Raw genomic sequence first — 14,954 nt, forward strand, 5'->3', positions numbered from 1 at the left:
ACAATACCCAGGGTCATTTTAAGGATGACCCCGATCCCATAATTCTATCCCCAAAGCTAACTGTTGAAATTTCCATATTAGGTTAGTTAAACTGAAGCTTGGTAGGATTCAATAAATGCAGAGCAAAGAAACATAGCTCAAAGAGCAAGATTTCTAGTAGAAAGCAGCTCAAAGTGCATCCTTTCAGTCTGCAGCTGAGCCAGTGAGGAAGCCAAACCAAGAGATGAAAGATACTCAGTGATAGTGGACATTGTTCAGAAAGCGTGCTCACTGTGCCAATACTTGTTGTAGCGCGCACACACACACAAATGCACACCCAAAGAAGGTTTTTAACAGGTTTATTACTCACATACCAAGGCTTTCTGGGGAGAGGAGGGCAGGCATCCCAAGGCACTGATTAAAATCTGTCGCAGTAAAAGATGAAAAACAGAGGTAAGATACTTGATGACACGTTTTCTTGACAAACTTTGAAGTAGGAATGATTATGACCCCAGTTTACAGATGAGAAAATGAAGCTTAGAGAAGTGAACCTAATTGATCTAAAAATAGTTTATAAGTGTCAGCAATGGGACTTGGATACACATTTACCTTATGTTAGTGACTATGTTCTCAATCCAGGCCAGATAAAGTGGAAAACATTTGAACTAGTAAAAAGTTGATTTCCAAAGCAATAGAGAGACATTGTCTTATTATGTGTGGATTCCTGCTAATAATAAACGTTGTACCAATTATGTGCAGTATACAATTACACTTTAAAACAGAGGATGCTGCTGTTAGTATACTAACTCTTGTTCGAATTGGACATTACTTTCCATCAGTGTCTCTTAGTGCACTAATAAAAATATAGTTTCTTACCTCAGGACACACACACCTCTGTGACACCAGTAACACTGTAGTCAGAGGCTGAAGGTCAGTGTGTCAGTAGGCTATTGGATCTCACAGTGTTGCAAGTGACTTAAGGTCATGACTCACCTGAGCACCATTAACATCACCAGCGGCAGGGCTTCAGGCCCAGATGCCTACACTGGAACATTGGGAGAACCAGAATTGAGGTCATGCATGGCTGCAAGGGTAGTTGTCTTAGGTCTCTGAGAATACAGTACATGCTGTGTTAGCCCAGCTGAGGTTCTCAACAGCAGAGGCTAGCAGAAATCTCAGGGACAAAAATGGAATGTCCTCTCCTGAGTGAAAACAAGCAATTCCATAGCCAAGGACCTGACCATCGGCCATGGTGTAGAGACCAGCTTAAGACTAAGGAGCCCTGCCCCTTCTGCTACTGTGAGAACCATGAGCTTTGCCTTACTCTAAGATGTCTTATTTGGAAATGGGAAGAAGGCAGGGGAAAAAACCCTACTGATGAGACACACTTTCAAGGAAATGTATATCCAATGGTGACTGCTTAAATCAGAGAGGTTGGCTGAGATGACCACATGATAAATGCTAAGGGAGGAGGATTAAATGAGATGATATTACTAAAGCACTCAACAGTGGCTGGCATGCAGAGAGTGCTCAGAGCCAGTGCACGCCAGCCACTGTTCTGAGTGCTTTAGTAATATCATCTCATATAATCCTCAGAAATTCCCAAGAATGAAGGTAGTATTGTTATCTTTACCATACAAAAGGGGAACTTGAAGATCACAGAGGTTTAGAGACTTGCCCAAAATCCCACAGAGCTTGAATTAAAAATCAGACCACTTGTCTCTTGAGCCTGCATTCTTAGCCATGTCTGTATATAATGATGTTTTACTAATTTGGACAAATGACAGTCCCCACCCTACCATTATACAGCAGGGTTGAAGTTCATGAGTTCAATTAGTTTGTTGATGGCAAGTAAAGATGCTACATTATCTGGATGTATCTAGATGTTTTATCTCCCAGATCACTGAGCAGCCACAGTTCCTGAAGGAGTAACAATTGGTCTTGGAGAGAGGGTAAGAAGGGAGAGGGAAAAATTAACTTTCTCTTTCTCCTACATTGTTTCTCTGAGTCCCAGGACATGATTGGTTGAGTGCCAACAAGAGTCATGATGACTCACAATGCAGCTGAGAACCTTGTTACCATTTGCAATGACAAGAACTAAACACTAGCCACTAGCACCAGGGTTACTCCTTGTTCAGGGCTGAATACAGTGAGTAAGTGGGAGGTGCTGGCAGAGGGGGTAGATATTACTTTGTAACATCTGTTCCCTAGACACTAAGTTATCTTGGCCTCAGAGCTATTCCCTGGCTCATGCAAAATCTGTTAACAGGCCAAGAACACTGTTAAAATATTTTGGTAACTTCTGTGGGAGGAGTTACCACAATCTGTTAACAGTATTCATTGCATTTCCACAGGTCCACTGGGCAAAGATCAGCAATTCTGACTTTAAGAGCCAATCACCCAGTGAAAGCTACAAGAGAACTCAGTACAAGGTAGTATTCCCTATTCTCCCTCAATCTCTACATCCAGCTTTGGTCATGACTGTAATTATCACTTTTATAATACACAACTCATGTAAATGGGGTGTTTAATTGCAGAAATTTAACTGAGAGTACTCATATGTTTCAAGCCATATTCCCTTCCAAGTCTCGGATCTAGAATAACTATATTGTTACCATTAAAGTGTGACCCATATGGATATTGTCCAGAGGCAGGACATGAATTTTCCAGGCTGACAGAGGGATAATGGTGAGGGCAGAGCTTTGCGTTTTTTATAGTGCTGTTTCCCTGAGGAACTAAAATGACTATTATGAGTAGATGTGGTTTGTGTTAACATTGGCTCCCCACTCAGTCTCACATAAGAAGGGAGGAAATTGAGGTACAAGTGCCTGAAAGTGGGACATTTGTGACCCAAGTCACAAACTCTGTTGTTTGAGTGGCAGGAAAGGCTCAGTCCTCCAGGTTTTCTTCTACCCCAGGTAGAACCATGTAAAGACCCTGAGGCCGTGTTTAGTGTTCCAAACAAGTTGGAGAGGGACAAGAATCATTTGCTTGCCTTTCACAGGGATCAAGACGAGGCATCCGAAATAAGTGGAAAGCTGTGGCTCTGAACCCAAACTAATTGGGTTCACATCCTGGTACTGCCACATACTAGCTATGTGACCTTGTGCCAATTCCATGATTTTCCTGTGCCAGTCTCCTGCCCTAGATAAATAGGAATGACAGTTGCACCCACCTCAAGCTGTTATGAGGCTAGATGAGTTTCTGCATGTCAAGCCCTCAGAGAAGTGCCTGGGAAGCAGACAGTGCTCAGCTGAGGAGGGTGAGTAATGTTCGTATTGCTGGCGTTGTTATTCTTCTCATTACGGTATTACTGGTAAAACAGGGGGCGCAAGGGAGCCTAAGGGACTAGACAATAGATGTCTTCACCTCTTCACTTTCCCTCTGCAAGGAGAACCTCTTAAAGTCACAGACAGGGTTGACAATTTTTCCCTGGCTACATCTGTTCTCTTTCCTTGAACTCCATTGACAGGTTCACTGTCTATGTTTGTGTGGGTTTTTGGTTTTGGATGACTTCCCTCTGACCAGGCTCCTTGTGTTCCAGCGCTAGTAATAATTCCTTTGGAAGATATAGGTGAGACAATGACTGCAGGTCAACTTGCCTTAGTGTTGCCTGTCCATGTCTCAAATCTATACCTCTGAAGAATCTTATTTCATTTAAACATCACTGACAGAATTGGCTTGCACACATATTCTCACGCTTTTTTTGTGGAAATACACTCAAAAATGACACTTACACAACTGATAGTCGCAACTCCTTTGTTACACTCCTCCAACTTACATTCCTATACCAGAACTTCCATCATCACTACACTGTAAATTCTTCTAGACCTTGTTTTCTGCATTTACTTTTATATATGGCTCCATGAAGAAACAAAAATAAGATGATAAAATGCATAATGTTTTGCAAGTTTCTTTCTTCAATTACCACTTCTTAGAGATATTTTTCATGCCTTTTAAAAAATTATTTATTGAGATGGAGTCTCACTCTGTAGCCCAAGCTGGAGTGCAGTGGTATGATCTTGGCTTACTGCAACTGCCGCCTCTTAGGCTCAAGTGATGCCTCAGCCTCCGGAGTAGCTGGGACTACAGGCACATGTCACCATGCCCAGCTAATTTCTTGTATTTTAGTAGAGACGGGGTTTCACCATTTTTCCCAGGGTGTTCTCAAATGCCTGAGCCCAGGCTATCCACCTGTCTCGGCCTCCCAAAGTGCTTTCATGCCTTTAAATAGAGAACCCCATCATCTTTTTCAATGGCTGCTTTTTATTTCATATTATTGATATAACAATCTATTAACAATAGGAATTCAGAAAAATTAACTTGTGACTACCTTACATTTTTGTCAAATTGGGTGATTTCCTTGGTTGACCAAAGAAAGGCAAACACATAAAAGAAGATATTGTACGCTCCTCTAAGAATAAATTATGAAATAATAGGAATAATATATCCAGTTCACACTGGCCATCAGATATATCTGAATATGATTTTTTTAAATACTGGGAATTATTCATGAAACATTTTTATATGTTTCCTGTTTGACACTATTATACCATTATTTCTAGTTTGAAAAATTAATTACTATATCATTTCTGCCACCATTTTAATCCATGAATTCAGTGCAAGCACAGTCATGAACCTCCATATGATTTTGACATGAAACAAAATGAGTTAATTATTCAATTAAAAGGACAAGAACACATATGGGAATAACCTTGATAGGGAGCTTGACCTACAAGATATGAAAACCTACATGATAGATTTAGAAATTAAAACAGGAATGAAAATTACCTCAATAAAACAGAGCAGATTCTAGATACAGACCCATGTGTATGACAGAATGAAAGAAATAATATCATTGGCATTTTAAATCAGATCATGGCCCAAAGCAATCTCTTGTGACTGCTGCTGGGAGCACAGTGTGTTAGTGTGTGTCTGTGTGGGTGTGGGTGTGTGGGGGTGATGTGATAGGGATGTGATAGTGGACAGTGAGGAAGAGGTCCCTGGGTCCACTTGGTTATCTGGATTTCATAATTTTTACCAGGCTTTCTTGGTTGTGCTGTCTTTCTGAGGCAACATGAAGTCTACCAGTCATGGACAAAGGACTCTCTGAAGTCAGTCCCAGCACACCTGCACCAAATATCAGGGGGAAGGCAGATGAATACTTAAAGTCCAACATGTCCCCCAACAATGTGCTGAGTTTTTTACTCAGTAGACAACTGGGGAGGCACAGAAATGATCTGGATCTGACAAAGTGATTGTGGATGCTGACACGAGCAACGCCAGGGTGGAGTTGGCCTTTGCCAAAAAAATTCACATGACTTACAAGCACATGCCTACACAGAATCTTGGAAAATAATTTTTTAAAAAAAGTATTAGAATAAAATTCCTCCCTAGCTTCAGCTATTGAAATAGAAGCTGTGTTTTCATTTATTTTGGTTTGATATGTTTTTAGGCTGATATGGCTTTCTTGAGTTACACTGGACAGGGGATTCTATTCATTCTAAATATTCTATGCAGGAGCACTCAGACACAGGGGAGATACAGGTCATGCTGCAGATCACATTTCTTCCACCATAAATCTTTTTTTTTTTCAAAGCAAGGGACTAGTTAGGCTAGTACCAGGCCATGCAAGGACCCAAGACTCTTTTCCATAACCATTTCGAAGAGACATCCATCCAGTTCTCCTCTAAAACCTGCTTATCCAGATGAAAAGATATTTGAGAATAATGAACCATGAGTTGGGTGGGAGGTTTAGAATATCTTTTTATTCTGATGCTCATGAGAGTACCATTTAGAAACTACAGCATTGTGGATTTTTGGTTCTATTTAATATTAAAAAATTAGAGCACAAGGCATTTTAATATTGAGAACAGCATACTTTCAGATCCTTCTAAAAGGAATTGTTCTTCTCATTGTCCCCAAAGAAGTAGAATCCCCAGGTGCATTTATTTGTGCCATGTGAAATAAATCTGTTTAGGCCACAGCCAATTGAAGAGAATTCATTTGACTGAAGTGGAACTAGCCCAGAGGATAAAAAGACTGTGACATGGCTTCCAGGAAAAAAAAAAAAAGCTAAAGGAGTGGGAAATACAGGTATTCACTCTGAGACAAGGGAAATGAGAATTATGTAGGCAGTTGGTCACTGAGAAGTGAGAGCTCAAGCTAAAGAGGGAACAGGGATTGCAAAGAGGTCAGAGTCATGGTGGATATGGTCAAGCTTAAGTTAGGAGTAAGATGAAATTAACATAAGGTCAACTATTAAAGCCATCACAGATTCCAAGCATTTCTCTTGTCGTTTCATGTGAGCTGCAAAATAAGCCTGCAAGCAGTCCTTCTGTCCCCTCTTCCTCTCCTCCCAAATTCTCTGGGTCCTCACAACCTGTCCAGCATTCCTCAAGGCTTCTTCCTGTCTCTCCATCTCCACCTACATCTAAGGGGCTGTTACTGTCTCTCCCCTTAGCCAGGTTTCTTCCAGATTTATGTTAGGTAGAAAATTTAACCCCTCTATGTCCTTTTCACCCTCCTCTCTGTCCCTGTCACCTTCTCTGTCCCTGCTTTGATTCAATATTGCAAAAAAATAGCCACCAACCTCTCTTCAGAGGATGCCCCTGGCTGTGGGATAAAATGGGGAGGGGTTAGAGACTACCAGGTACAAGGGCCTCCTGGGTGCACTGTTGGTGGGAACACTGCCTGGACACTCCTACATTGGTGACTATTTACCTGCAGTCCAGCATCAAACAGTGGCTGCGATGTGGAGAAAAGGTGGGGAATGGAGACTGAAAGAGCAGCAGGTAGGCCAAGAAGGAGTCAAACCCACAGGAGCAGGGGCCTATAATAGCCAACCTCCTATACCCCATGGCCACACAACTGAAGAGACAGAAATTAGGATGCATAGTTACACATGGATAAATCTCACCATCATATTGAGTGAGAAAACAAGTAGTATAGAAGTGTCCAGTAGTGCTTATGCTATGCTCTGAAGGCTTGTTCCCCACCCCTCCACTTCATATGTTGAAATCCTAAGGTGATAGTATTAGGAGGTGGGGTCTTTTGGAGATGATTGGATCTTAAGGGTGGAGCCCTCATGAATAGGATTAGTGCCTTAATAAAATGGGCCCAAAGGAGCTCATTCACCCCTTCTGCCATGTGAGGAGACGCTGTTGTATAAACCAGGATGTGAGCCCTCTCCAGGTATTGATTCTGCTGGCATCTTGATCTTGGACTTCCCAGCCTCCAGAACTGGGAGCAATAGACTTTCTTTTTATTATGTTTATTATTCTTTTATTATGTTACCTTTTTATTATGTTACTTTTTATTATGGTGTTTTGTTATAGCAGCCCAATTGGACTAAGTAAGACAAGTTTGTTACACACAAAGATAGTAAAGATGCAAACTAGTGTAGCAGGATATTCAATTGGTACTCTATCTAGTCTCAGACTTGGCTGACTTCCTAGAAAAACTGATCAACTACTCATCATCTCACAGGCAGTTACCTGTCCATCCACAGAGAATTGGTAAATAAGGTAATCACGAACAGTGGAATGAATTCTGACTACTCATCCACGTGAGGGTATGTACGCACATGGGAGAATCTAGGTAGGCTGGAGACCAGAGAAGCCCCACTTCACGGAGGTTGTATAGTATGCTAAGTTCACAGAAGGAAAGTACCCTTCACCTCAAACTTACTGGGGAAATTAAGTCTCTAAGTGTTCACTGGGAGGGCTCGATTTGTTGCTCCAGAAGTCAGAATCACAAGTAAAAAATCCAAAAGAGGAGTGACTGGCAGAGAGAGAGAGAGGCAGAGAGAGGTAGAGAGAGAGAGAGAGGCAGAGAGAGAGAGGCAGAGAGAGAGAGAGAAAGAGAAAATTTGGCTACGATTCTCCTAAGAAGAATATTCTTAGGAGATCTTAGAGGAGGTTATGTGTAACCCTAACACAGAAATTCTTGTGCAGGTGAACCTCAGGACTGGAGGCTGATTGGAGTGTTTTATTCTGTGTCATGGAAATACTCTCACCTTTCACACCTCAATTTCTGCCTGCTGCCTCTCATTGGCCCACTAGTCAGAGGGCAAGAAAGGCCAGGTGATATAGCCTTTATGTGTCAAGTATCTGGGGAACAGAGCAGTATAGAGAAGGAAGTAGGATATATCTGATTAAACAAACTGAGAATAACAAAAAATAATCCACCACTTTTCCCAAAACCAGCACCCACTATTGCTTTGAGCAGATGAAGGAACCCTTTGCCTAGCACAGGGTACCACACAAAGTCCCATTAGCCCTTATATTATCATAAAGTGAGGTCACTTTTTATCATAATCCCACTTGAAATCTAAATTGTAAATTGTAACCTTAAGGCTGATGAGACATTTTCCTATACAATATCATGGGATGGACGAAGAACAGATCTTCCCCGGAACCTACCTTCCTGCAAAACAACTTCTGCCAAAATCTCAAAATATTGGTGGATCTTTACCTGGTGGGGCAACCAAAGTTTTAATTCCCCCCAAAAAAATGTCAGTCTAAAAAATCTCAGTCCTTAGAGGTGATATAATTATGGAATTGTAGCATTTTTACAACGAACATCAGAACTGGACACAGGAGTGCTAGGAGGTACCCCCGTGAATTCCCTCAGTTCCAGAAATAATCATCTTTTCATCTCTATGAAGCAGCAAACTGAAATTCCTCCTTAATAATTCAGTTCACTTACTTATTCAGCACCCCTTCTCAGCTATCAGTTTTGCAACCTCAACAGCTTAAAATGGACAGGAAACAATTGGTCAATGTCAGTTTCCAATTTATTGGAACCATGGATATGTTCCATGGGAGAGGCATATTGTCTTGAAGACTTTAATGTGAAAACCACCCGATTGCTATTTTGGCGGTAAGGAAAAGAGAAAATCTGTAAATGATTTTTTGGTATAATAGTGGGAGGGGTCACTTTCTACCCCAAGCAACCTATGATGCCATTCCCCCAGGCCAGGTTGGGGGAGAGAGTGACCCTTCCCTGGGCCTGCTCCACAGGACCAATCATGTCCACGCTCATCAGCCTTAGGATGCCTCCTGGCCTCTGGTTTCCTTTGGTTTGTCTAGGGGCTCACAGTCCTAGTCTGATAAGTTCACCTGTAGAGCCTGACCAACATCTGTTGTCCAGTACCTGGAGAACCAATGCCAAATATCCAGGGAGATCCTTGATCATTCCCAAAGGCTCTCAAAGAAAGCAGCACAATGCCCACCCCTGCTCGGCCTTCTAGGGGTAGGGAAAGGAACAGGAACAAGAAGTGGGAATGAAACCAAGAAGGGGTGGACCCCCTCTCCCTCCATCTTTTCTATGGGTTGCCCTACTCTCTCTCACTCTACTTCGAGCTAGTGCCACCTTGAAGGAAAAAAGATGAAGGGGCTCCCTGCTGTGTATGGAGGGGCCTGTGCTCTGGGAGATGATCATAACACACAGCTCCATGATTATGGTGCAGGGTCTCTGATCATCGCCCAGTGTGTCATGTGTATTTATACATGTGCATGCTCGCTAATACTATTTCTTCTTAGTGCCAGGGAATCCAGTGCCTGAAATACTTTCTTTTTAACCTCACATTTACCCCCAAGACCACAGTTGTGAGGGAGCATGTGGCCAGAGAAGACATCCTCTTACCTATATCTGCATTCCTAGCCCTAGCCCTATTCCTAGCCCACTTATCTGGGGCCTTTAGCCTTGGCGCCTCTGCCTGAACTTCCTTATGGGGAGAGGGAAAGAAATCTTCAAGACACCTTTCTCTATGTGGACTCAGTACTCAGAACTTTTTCACTACAGGCCTTCCCCTCTCCTTATTCCCAGGTCCATAAAACCACAGGAACCTTTGTTCAGGGATCCCTTGACAGTGAGACTATTCTTCATGCCTGTGCTGATCCACCTGACCCTTGAGTCAGTGCTATTCCATGGGGGAAAAAGGAACAGGATGGAGTTGGCACTTTCTCCGGTTTAGCCTCTTGCTTATACTATCACAGTGAGTGATTAAAGGCTTGACTGTTACTTTCATCTTGACTTGTTGTCCTGACAGGTACTCTGACACCTAGCAGCTCATCTCAGCCTTTGACAATGCCAAGAAAAAAAACATTACCATCACCCCCAGAAACTCCTCATTCTTTTTCCTCATTTATTTTTCCCTCCTTCCTTCCCAGTGGTAGTGAACTACTATTGTAACTTTGAACATTATAATCTGGTTTCACTAGTTTCTAATGTTTATTTAAATGGACTCATACAGAGGTATTTCTTTTGGTCTGAACTCTTTATTCAAAATCAGGTTTGTGAGAGTCATTCACATTCTTGCATGAAGTTTAGTTCATTCAATTTTGTTGCTATATAGGATTTTATTATACAAATAGAGCACAGTGGACTTAATCATTCTAATGTTGATGCTCATTTGGGTGTTTCCAGTTTTAGATTTTATAAATAAGGCAGGTATGAATGTCCCTGTATGTGTGTTCTGGTAAATATGTATTTCTGTTGGGTATATACCTAATCATGGAATTGCTGATAAAGTTTTGAGGTCTTTTAGATGCTGCATGTAATATAAGAAAAGTAATCAACAGTCTGGACAGGAGAACTTAGAGAAAAATGTGTTCTTCCAATCCTGCTAACAGCCTGATGCACACTGGATGTCTCTTTCATTAGTAGCTCTCCCACTAGTGAATTCTCACTTTGGTCAGTGTGCTCACCCTTGGGTTTATTAAAAGGCTTCAACAAGGTCAGGCATGGTGGCTCACTTCTATAATCCCAGAGCTTTGGGAGGCCGAGGTCAGAGGATCACTTGAGGCCAGGAGTTCTAGACCACCTTGGGCAACATAGTGAGATCCCATGTCTACAAAAAATTTAAAAATTAGCCAAGCAAGGTAATCCCAACTACTCGGGAGGTTGAAGTAGGAGGACTGTTTGAGCACAGGAGTCCTAGTCCAGTCTGGGCAACATAGCAAGAACCCATCTAAAAATAAATAAATAAACAATAAATAAAAAAATTAAATGATGGGGATGGTACTCAATCAGGGCATGGACAAAGCAAGCGCATGTGCGTGCATGCACGCACACACACACACAGGCATAAACACACAGATGCACAGAAATTACTTAAAATATCTCCCTGCAGGCATTCCACACTGATAGTTCATAATTAAATTCAGTCCTCTTGAGTTGAACTCATAATCTACGAAAATGGTGTGATTTCTGTGCTTTACATTCAATCATTGGCCAATGTCATTAAGTTTTTAGGGATTTCCACTACTCAGATACCTGCAAAGAAGTCCTTTAAGTTCTTTCCCAAGGACACACAGCTAGTAAGTTGCAGAGGCATGATTGGAATTAGGTGTGTGTTATCTGTAGCCTGTGTGCCCTTAACCCTACGGCACCTAGAATGACATGGAACTTATCTGCATGTGGGGGCAGGTGAACAGATATTCATTAAAGGTATGTTGAAAATGAAGATAAGGAAAACTAACTTTTTTCTTGCCATCTAAACAAAATGCTTTTCATATTTTTTTTATTTTCATCTTGTCCTTACTTTGTATACACACACATACACACACACAATGTATATAATTTTTCTCTCTCAACTTACAGTCATTCCACTAATGTTATTACTTTGTTTTTGTAACCTGTGTTTTTAATTTTATTTGAAAATAAGTGCATTCTTTCTGATTACAAAGCTGGTTTCTTACTGCAGAGACTTTTAGATTCATAATTTCATAATGACACAAAGCAGAGAATAAAAGGTGAACTATACTGCCATAATGTCAATCATCCAGAGAGAACAACTCAAAGTTTTACTTTTATTCATTTTTTACTTTTTAAAATATTTGTAAACATTTTTATATATTTCCTTCTACTCAGTTCTCTACATACCTACCCATTTTTCCTGTTATAAAACTGGAGTCACGTGAAAACTTTCAATTGTACCTTCATTTTGCTCAGGACAGAGTCTTGAAGACACCCACATGTAGGTGGCAGGAATGGAGGAGTGCATTAGTGAAATGGTGTCAGAGGAGGTAAATATTGGAATCCTAAATGCAAAGAGAATTCCAAGCACTCATCAAATGCTTCTGAGGGGTGAGATGTAAAGGAGAACTGCTAAGAGGAAGTGGCGTTCACTACCGAGATGTTCCCTTATGTCATTGGAAAGCAGGCCAGTAGGAGTCTAGAGCATCAGTTCTAGACTCAGGGCAAAGGAGGCAGGGAGGGGTCAGGAAGGAGAGGGAGCAAGGACAGGGTGTGTCTCATGTCAATTTGGTGTGCAAGGTAAGCAGAGAGGAAAGATGATGCAATTTAAGGATTTTGGGGGTTGAGAAGCTCTGAGAGGTAGAGGATCTACTGACATGTGAGAGAGGGATGAGATGCAAGGAGGAGGAAGGTCACTGATGCAGCAAGAGCCAGAGCTCGCAGGATGGGGAGGGATCAGAGACACAATGAACAGAGGAGGAAGCAACAGTTATTCCAGTTGGGGGTTGGGTGCATCTGTGGAAAGGTGTGCTCAACAGACCTGTTTCTCTCTCAGAGAACATTCCTTCCCCTTCCTGTTCTACATTCTCTTCTGTCTCCTGGTTTCTGCACAAGACAGGTAGGCTCAGAATTGTCACCGCAATCTGGGGTAGAAAGGACTCTAGACAGCTGGGGCAGCCTGAGGGCACTGTCCACCTGAGGGGGTGTCAGAGGATGGAAGCAGATGGTACCCATCAGTACCAAAGATTCCAAGAAAGCATGCAATTACAAGTACATATTTCTTTTCTTTAACTCAGGTTTTCTTAATTTTGTTTTAGCATGGAGAACTTTCGTCCATATAATAGCTGATAAGGTGTTGTAAAACTGCTGTTTCATGAAGTTTGTCTAGAGAAATTTCCTAATGTACATGTAAGCATTTTGGCAACACTTGGAAACTCTGTAGATGTTGACACTTCCTAGTAGATCTGTAATTTGAAGTAACAACTGAGCTGATCAGAAATGTGACTCTCTTTATAACTCATCTCAACGTGCTCATAAACTCTCAACCAAACCTTGCCACTTAAGGTGACTCAATTCCTTCTGATTTAAAATATAATCACTTTTGGGCAATTAATTGCTTATTTTGTTCTTGACTTCAGTTGTGTAGATTTAAAGTTCAATATCCTTATGGAGGCTGCCCTATCCTCTCATGTGCCCTTCCCTACTCTCCCTCCTTATCCTTCCCCCTTTTCCTCTTCCTTCATCCCCTCCTCATGCCCCCTTCTCTTCACCTCCCTCCTGCTATTCTTCCTCCTCTACTTCTCCTCCTTTTCTCCTTCTTGTCCTCCTCCTCCTTCTCTCCCTCTCTCCCTACCCAGTCCTCACTTCCTTCTCCTTCAACTCCTCTTCTGCCTCTCACTCTTCTTCCCTTTGTCTTCCTCCCCAAGAAATTATCTGGCTACAGATGATTGCAGCAAGGAGGATGGGCCTGTCCCTTTTGCTCTCTCATCTCCCTTGGTCTTTGAGTGTTTGCCATTTTCCCCTCTATCTTCAACAGATAAGACTGACTCTTCCTGGCCTTTGGCACACAGATGCTGGTATTGATGGTTTCCATCATGGCCTCCAGTTAGGACAGCTACATACTCTGAACTATTCTCTTCCAAGTCCTGGTCCTTGTCTTGCTGACCAGTCTTCTCAGTGCCTCTATGGAGTCTCTTTCTGGGCCTGCAGCTGGAACTCATTCATGCTACAAATGACCCATAGGGAATCTGACAGCACTGTGGCAAGACCTCTCTTTCCTAAATGCCAGGCTGTCATTTTTGAACCCCTGTTGCCGCTTCTTGTTGGTGTGGGGCACTGAGGGCAGGTCTCACTCCTAGAGCTACCAGTAGGATGTGGGGCAGCATGCCATTATGCTCCAGGATTCCCAATCTTTCATGGTTCCTGTCTCAATACTCTCCACTTCTTTCCCAAGCCTCCCTCCAGGGTCACTGCATACATTTACACATATTGTGCACTCTGCAATTAAAGTAGATTCATTCACATGCAATATATCCTGGAGTTGTGCAGTGTACAGCCTGCCTGACAGTACATATTAACCCTGTGGCCAGCCCCCTCCCTCACTCCACCTTGCTCAGCTCTAGAAGAGCCCCTACTCCCTCCTAGGGGTCAGATAACAGCACCTATATCTCTCCGAAAGATCTGAAGTTCAGCAAATGTATACTTAAACACAAGTTTAGCTCTAAGAAATTGTACTCTGAACTTCTCTCCATATATAGCAGTCACTGAAAGAGCTGTGCACAACTTTGGGCACCACAGTACTTAAACAGTGATAGGAAGAATGTGGAGATGGTCCCAATGAAGGGAGACAAATTCAGAATTAGTGCAAATGCTTTTATAGTTGTGATTCACTTTATGTACTTGATACATGAAAACAAACTTAAGCATTATTCTTTCTTCTCATGTGTGCTTCAATGTAGAAATTATGTCATATTTAGGTCTTGTTTTATGTTTTCCAGACTTTCCCAAGCTTTTTTCCATGAGGATTTTCCTACGTATGGAAAAGTTGGAAACATTGTTCAGTAAACACCTGTACACCCTCCACCACAATGCAATGATTAGCTTTTGGTCATATTTTATGGGCATCATTTTTAATCTCTATATAATAGTTCATCAAATCAATGCATCTTAATTTTTTTTAGACAATCCCCCCATTTTGGATATATTCCTTGACTCCAAATTCCCAAAATTATAAGTAGTAATGCTTAATGATAATCTCTGAGCACAAAGACCCTCCTTCCTGAATTTTTAAAGCCTGTGACAGCTGATAAGCTAGAATGTTGATGCCAGTGCCCCCGAAATTTTCATCTTTGAGGAAGGGTCTAAAGAGATTAATAGAGAATAGAAATTATAAGTGAATTCAGAAGAACAAGTACCTTGATATCGCTAGGAACACAAAACTTAGAGAAGGCATAGTCTCCTGGGACTCTGTGAGTGTGTGTTTATGGGGGAGG

The 14,954-nt window shown here is 41.9% G+C and overlaps 1 protein-coding gene across 19 annotated transcripts in view; it reads right to left on the reverse strand.

Annotated features, from left to right (window-relative positions):
- The window catches only part of ZNF75D (zinc finger protein 75D), a 43,472-nt gene that overhangs the window by 25,110 nt on the left and 3,408 nt on the right, over nt 1-14,954 (reverse strand). For 5 of the 19 annotated variants that reach the window (XR_012430177.1, XR_012430178.1, XM_074029789.1 and 2 more), the window contains exon 2: nt 354-404. The exons of the other annotated variants lie outside the window; for them this stretch is intronic. The gene's annotated coding sequence lies outside the window, so the exon portion shown is untranslated. The remainder of the gene's footprint in view (nt 1-353; nt 405-14,954) is intronic. 19 annotated transcript variants of the gene reach the window in all.

The sequence above is a fragment of the Macaca fascicularis genome, chromosome X (genome assembly GCF_037993035.2).
Source record: "Macaca fascicularis isolate 582-1 chromosome X, T2T-MFA8v1.1".
Taxonomy (NCBI): Eukaryota; Metazoa; Chordata; class Mammalia; order Primates; family Cercopithecidae; genus Macaca; species Macaca fascicularis.